This window comes from Aegilops tauschii, chromosome 4 (assembly GCF_002575655.3).
Source record: "Aegilops tauschii subsp. strangulata cultivar AL8/78 chromosome 4, Aet v6.0, whole genome shotgun sequence".
NCBI classification, from domain to species: domain Eukaryota; kingdom Viridiplantae; phylum Streptophyta; class Magnoliopsida; order Poales; family Poaceae; genus Aegilops; species Aegilops tauschii.
This window is the reverse complement of record NC_053038.3, coordinates 200,129,362-200,136,912: the sequence shown is the minus strand read 5'-3', so window position 1 is coordinate 200,136,912 and position 7,551 is coordinate 200,129,362.

The window sequence follows — 7,551 nt, the reverse complement described above, 5'->3', positions numbered from 1 at the left end:
TTTTTAGAATTGCTGCCCATTTTCTGGTCAGTACCAGGGTTAAAAAATTGAACTAAAAATGTGCGAAATTTTCAAAATTCGCAATTTTTTGCTGGGGAACAAAATATTCTTAATCCAAAAATTATTAGCCATACTAAAACAAATTTAAAAATAAATTAGTACTATGTCATGTTAAAATCCAATGAAATATAAAATATGAGTGAAGAACAAAAACAAAAAAAGAAACTAATTTTCCCATTTACTTTTAACACATACTGACCAAACTCTTTGGCCAGGCCGGAATCCATCCCTCCTCAGCTTGAAAGATTTGCAGCCCAGTAAGTCGGAGAAAACAAATAGGCCTAGCTTGTGTATTCTTAAAAAAGAAATAGTGGCCTACATATTTTCCCAAAGAAAAAACTGCTGGGCTGGTCATGTTGTTAGACGGGCCACAAAGACCGCACAACCCAGTTTATAGCCCGCTCCTCCGAACAAATCCCCAAAAAAAATTATGCAATTCTGTCGTTAATTGACTATACGTTGAAAATGATGTGCGTCCCAGATATCAGCAGGGTGGATTAGAGTAAAAAACGAGGGGTGCATCTGAGTAGTAAAAGAGGTGCTTTGCTTGTATTCGGGAGTGGACCTGGTGGGTCCACGAGCATCCAGCTGCCGCCACCGTCGACGAGCACCATCCAAGACGTATTCATGCCGACCCAGTACATACCGTTAATGTAGTTGAGGGTGACGGGGATCAGATCGCAGTCGAGAGGGTTGATGCTCGCCACCCTACGATCGTTATGCTGCGTGACACGCCGTTTCTGAAGATCAGGCGACATCAGCAAGCAAGGAGCTGGCTTAAAAAGCTCCGGCCTGAGGGCTTTGAGTAAACGGTACAGCCCCGACGAGCATGCGGCGAGCGGCATGGTACTGAGATTGTCCACACGCGAAACAATGAGCTTGATTACCTCTGTGGGGAGCGAATTCCAGCCACTCTTTCGGCGGACGCTGCTCGGTTCTGCCATTGTTAATGCTTGGGTTTCGGAAGAGGCGGGTGGCGCCTTAGCGGGGATGGAAGATTGGACGATTATCTGCGGACAAGGATGGAGAAGCGAATATGTGCTGCGGGAAGTGGACAGGTGATGATGACTACAGCACGCCGCTTGACTTAGGAGACACATACCAGCAGCGTAGGGTCATATCGATGCCAGACAACTTGCTTGAGTGATCAGAGTACCGGTACTCCCTACAGTACCTACTACTATGCCCTAACTTGCTTGACTAGAGTAGTAGTGGAGTAGGACTCTGCTCTACTACTAGCACCGGAGGATTAGTATATTCTAATCTAAAATAGTTACAAACTTCAATGCACGAGCATGGAACGACTACGAACCGCCATCGGTGCTAACTCCAATCCCCAGCAAACGTTCGCTCGCAGACATGGCAGTTACAAACGCCCGCGACGCAGTTACAGTACGTGTGTAAGGGTGGCGGTTTTGTCAAATACTATGGCTTAAAAACAGGCCACCATTGGATGGAAATCTGACGGTTACGTGGGATTCGCCATGATTGAGCTCGTGGCGAACAATCGCCAGATATCATTACTAAAAAAAGGTTAAAACACCTGGGGCTATAACTTGCACCGGCTGACCACTAACAATGATACTAACATAGTTGTAAAATGGCCAGAGACCGTGTCTACGTGGTGTTTGGAATTATATGAAAAAAAAACTAGCAAGATGCACGTGCATTGCACGGAACATCAAGATGCATTTTTTTACAAAACACCTGTTGTGATTCACCCATGCAGGAGTAATCCCAGGTGTAAAAACTAATGATATCTCGAGAATTTTATCGGAAACATGGTATCTCGACCATTTCATCGAAAAATGATATCTCGAGAAAGATGATAGATAAGGTGAGGAGGAGTGGGGCGTGGTGGTGACTGGTGGTCAGATTGGGCGGAGGCATGGGGATGGACAGCGCCGACAGCGGCCACCATGCCAGATTGTTCCAGAGACTTCCTTTTTTAATTGCTTGGCAATGAGGTTGTGAGAGATAAGGATGAACGAGGCAAGGCCTTATCTGTAAATGTGGAGAGAGGTGCGGGTATCTTTTGTAAAATTGTCATAGTTTGCTTTCTATCCGTCAGATATAGATCGGGCGGTCTATACTATAAGATGGCAGGCACACGATCATCACCAACTAGGTTTTTTCTCTACTCCTACTCCTATATTACTTATACTTATATATACTCATATAAAAGACTCAGTTGGTGATGATGGTGTGTCCGCCATCCGCCATTTCTGACCATTAGATCTGCATCTAACGGCTGTGATGTAAGTTGTGGCCTTTTGCAACAATTCCCACTTCTCTGCTCCAGTTTACACAAAACCCCTTAGTATCTTGAAACCAACCACATTCCTCCCTTACCTCATCAAAACAGCCCAAATAATATATTTGGAGTGAAACATAAGATATTTTTAGTGATATGTATATCAAAACTAAACTATTTTCTTTCAAATTCGTGAATATGTATTATTCTACTTTGGATCCGTTGCAATGGACGGGCTCATTGCTATAAAGGTTTATCTCTTGCATCGTCCGCAACGAACACCTAGTGTACTGGTCCTGGTCGGATGCTTGTAGCGCGATGGCCTGAGTTCGAATTCTGTCCTAAACTATAGCTTTTTATATTTTTCTAATATATACTTCTTTAGCTAGTGTACTGGGAGTGGAACCCACAGAGTACTTAGAATAGAAGATTAAGGATGGATTCGTTTCTTTCTAACTTTCTGTACGAATCTGTAGCCAGCCTGCAAGTAATGTACACTGTACTGACAATGGAACCCATAGAGTACTTAGAATACAAGATTAAGGATGCAATTAACTTGTTATAGAGGGAGAATCATACACGCAATTAACTCAAATGGATTGGACATGACTCTATTATTCTCCAACGGCGACCGGCAAATTTCCTCCCGCGGGCCGGAGTAGGTTTCTCGGTTTGCATGCGGGTTTAACGGAGGGGTTTGATGGAGGCGAGGAGGCGTGTTCAGCTGGGCATGCAGCGAGCGGTGCAATACTATTCGATTTGACAACTACTAGTATATTATAAAAAATAAAGAAGAGTAGTAGAGATAGAGATGAGTACAGATAGAGACTAGGGAGGAGCACCATCTACTGCTTCGTGTGCTACTCCTGTGCTCCATTCGGCGGCCGCAACGTCCCCTACAGCCACTCCCTCCTGCGCTCCATTCGGAGGGCGATGTTGAAATTTGGGGAGCGCACTCTCGCGACTGCTGGCAGCGACGACTTCACCGACAACGACTTCTTCCCCGACCTCGGTAACCTCTTCCTCAATGACATGGGCGACAACCTCAACGCCAACGGTGCTGCTCCCGTTGCATCGTATGTGTTTCTGTCCTTCCTGTTCAAAATCATGGAAGAATTCATGTTTCTAGTCTGTGTCCTAGATTAGATCTGTTCATCTACTATGCTTGTCCACATTATTAGTTTAATCTTTGTTATAGTCGTCATGATTTATTTTGTGCTTATTCAGACTAAATCTCGTAGTAACTTGCTCATATATTCAACTGGCGCACCGTCCCCTACAGCCACTCCCGTTTCATGGACGGCCTGGCCGATGCCTCCAAGGAGCCCTTCGTCTACTGCTATGAGTGCCCGATGTCGTTTTGGGGCTCGCCGGCGCACCACGTGCATCACCTCACGCAGGCGTCCGTCTATCACTACTGGCCCGCGGTGAAGAACATCAAGTACGAGACGTGCTACCCGTTCACCATGCCGGAGTCGCTGGAGGATCACCGCCGCCTGCTAGTCTCGGAGGAGGACGGCAGCGTCTTCCTCTTGATTGCAGGTACCGGCGAGGCCCGCGCAGGCCGCCGCCCCATCTCTGTAGTGTGCGTCAGGGGCGACGCCGCTGACGCTGACACTGACACGAGGCCGATGTACGGGTGCGTGCTCACTGTTACTACCCCTCAGAGGTACGTGGGCGGCGACACTGGCTACATCAAGCTGACTAGGACTGTGTCGAGCTGGGACCTTCCCACCGATGTGGACATGGAACGCGCATGGTATGATCTGGCCCCCAATGTGGTGCACGGGGACTCCAAGGAGGTTCACCTGGACATATGCATTACCAAGTTAAATGTTGATCATTAGTCTTCGCTCAATGTAATATTCTGTCTAAGCATGTGGAGACTTCCATGCATGATCTTGCTCTATTGGAGTATCACGCATGAATAAAAGTGTATCCATTTATGGTTTAGTCTAGAATCTTCCATGTATGAAATTTTTACTACAGTACTGGTGAAAGACTTATGATGAACCGTTTCTTACATCTCCTTTGCCCCCTTCCAAGTCATCCTGATTTAATGCCTCCGTCTAGGTGTATAAGGGCATGGTTAATACTTAATAGTATAGCCAACTGTTGACTATAAGAAAGTGCCATGTCATCTGTAGCCAACATGTATAACAATCGATACTCAAAAACTAATTCTTAAAGATCATTTCTTGCAAAGCACAATAAGTGTTATTTCTTCACAAGTTTTGGATGCAGGTTGAACAGTTGAACGCTTTTGTTTGCAAAATATACATTTTTTTTTATCTATTTCACCCAGATGTTTATGAGCTCTAGAGATGAAATAATATCCGAAGAAACCTATCGATACCCGTTACGCATGAGATGACCCCTACATCCTTTGTCAAAATAAACAACTCCCCGATCAATGCATTTCACTGTTCTGTGCAACGCACGGGCACCTTAGTATAGATTAGTACGACCAAAAATTGAACTAACATTATATATAGTACGATAAATACTGATGCATGTCACCTAAAATTATATCATTGAAAACTATGTTCAAATACGAATCCAACGATATAGTTTTTGTTGACATGCACTAACATTTTGTAAGTTAAATCTTCAGTCAAATTCAATGGGGGACTAATAAACCACGACTGATGTAGTACTAGTGTAGAGGGCGGCGCTGCACGCGAGTCTCACCCCGCTCGTGGCGCGGCAGTAAAGCCGTCATATCACAAATCCCAACCACTCCCGGTAATAAGTGGCCTGATAAAATAAACGGACAAGCAACCATCACATCCCTCCGTCTTTTTTGCATTTCATCTCTCTGCATTTACTTTCTTCGGTTCATCTCGCACACTCGATCCCTAGCTACTACTCCTAGTATCCCTAGCTACTACTCCTAGGGCCAGTTCTTTTGGCGGCTTAAAAAATAAGCCGTCTCTTCCCCACCTTTTCCCATAAGACTAGTCATAGTGGAGAGTAACATTAAGGCGCCTCACTCATTTATTTGGGCTTCTAAACTACTACTAGTACCTCCGTCCTGGTTTATTCGTCACCATTGTAATTTGTGCTAAATTTTGACCAAAGATTTAACTGATAAAATTTTAGTGCATGTGACATATGCTCGTACTTACAAAATGCGTACGGATACACAAGGTTTCCAAACTTTTCCTTTTACATACTTAATTAAGGACGCTAATAATTCCCGAACGTTTGGGATTTATCATTTGCGTCCCAAAACTAATGAGATCGCTTTACGAAACTAAATTATATTCCTAATAAAAGCCACAGCACTCGCAGGAGCGCTTGCGGCGCGCCACGAGTGCCCTGGTGCGCGGTCGTTTCCCAACGCGCCGACAGAAGACGTCTTCCTCAGCCTCGCAACTCGCGAGGTGCTGATTGGCGGCTTGCCCGTAGGCGAGCGCGATCTCACTGGTGTTGTGATCCTGCGCCAACAGGTACTCCTCGCTGGAAGCGTGCACCTGGTCCACGTACCGCCAAGCGTAGAAGAGGCGCTTGGGCCCAACTGCACTCAGGGCTTTGCCACGGGCATCCTCCGCAACCCTCACGGCCCTCGCACGACCCTTCTGGCAAAGAGCCAATTGCCTGACTCTCTTAGACGCGACATAGGCCTGCCAGGCAGCTTGCCTCGCGGCGCGCTTCTCTTCCTCGGCCTTCTTCTCTGCCTCTATTTTGGCACGCTCTACCGAAGGCAAAGCCTCCCACAAGGCGACATCCATTTCTTTCCAAAGCTCCTCAAGGCTGGGGGGCTCGACGGGCAGCGCGGCGTTCTCCTCGTAGCAGGGAGCCGACGCGTCCTCCGACGCGCGTGCTGTCGAGATTGGGAACGCTGAAGTGTCCACCTCGACGAGTCGCGGCGAGGAGCGGAACGCCGACGCGTCCTCCTTGACAAGTGGCGGCGAGGAACGGAACGGCGACGCGTCCTCCTCGACTAGTGCAGGGAGGAACGGAACGGCGACGCGTGACCGTCCGCGCGGTGCAGTGAGGGGAGCTAGGGCTTGGGAGGGGGGATGCCATGGTGGTCGACGTGAGAGGGAGGGGGAGGAGATAGCGATGAACATGAGCGTTCTTCCGAATGTCGTGGGAGACGAAGTATTTATAGCGAGCAATGGCACACCTACGTAATATATATGGACTGAGCTTCACTGACTTAACTGCAGGTCAAGTTGCGTCACTGACATGTGGGCCAGATACCTGTTGGGCCCACATGTCAGTGACCCAATGCACGTACAGTTAAGTAACTGAAGCAGCTACGTGGGCATATTTGTTGGAGTAAATTAAGGGTGAGGGAAGGGGTGGAAATATTGTTGGTCACAACGGATTGGACGAGCGCGGGGGAGGAGAGTCATGCATGCAGATTTTTTTCCACACGGGGTGGAGTGGTGGGACTGCTGGAGGGAGAAGGAGAGTCAAGCAGGCATTCAGATTTCAAGGTGCACTAAATTATTGCATGCGATGATTAAGGCTAGCCATAGTGGTGGTTATGTGGTACTCCCTCCTTTCCGGTTTATAGGCCTTAATTTGAAAATCTCTTCAACCAAGGTAGATGATGAATGGTGGAATTAATTCCGTAGTTTGCAATAGTACTTAATTAGTACTCTCGTTTTTCTCAAAAATTTGTGTAAGTCGATGCATTAATTACACAACATGCATGCATGACCACTCCTATAAAAATCTCAGTTGGTGGTGATGGTATATCTGCCTCTGGACAACGTGAGCCGTTTGATCAACTTGGAACCAACGACTGAGATGTGTGTGCATAGAGACATGGCCTTGCCACCGGAGGTACTATATAGCAGATATTTACCCACCTCTGCCACTATATAAAATACGGAACTACTCATTCTAGCCTCATTTCCTTTCTGGTTCATCTCCTTGCATTCTTGCCGGCGGTGGTGAAGGTTCCTGAAGATGGAGTCCAGACTCTAGAAACCACTACAAAAACTATTCCACCGCCTCTATCTTGGTAAGCGTAGGTGAAAATTTTGAATTGAGCCCTTTAAACTAGAAGGGAGGTAGTGGTACTCTAATAGCTAACCTTGTTGTGATGACTAGATAGGACATGGCACGCACCTGGACGGAGGAACTAGTCTGCATTGTGCGTTTAAGTTCTGTCTGAAGTCAATGTACCTCTACTTTGACCAAACTTATAGAAAAATGTACATCAACATTCACAATGTCAAATCAATATTTTCATACTCATTATAAAACGTAGTTTTTAT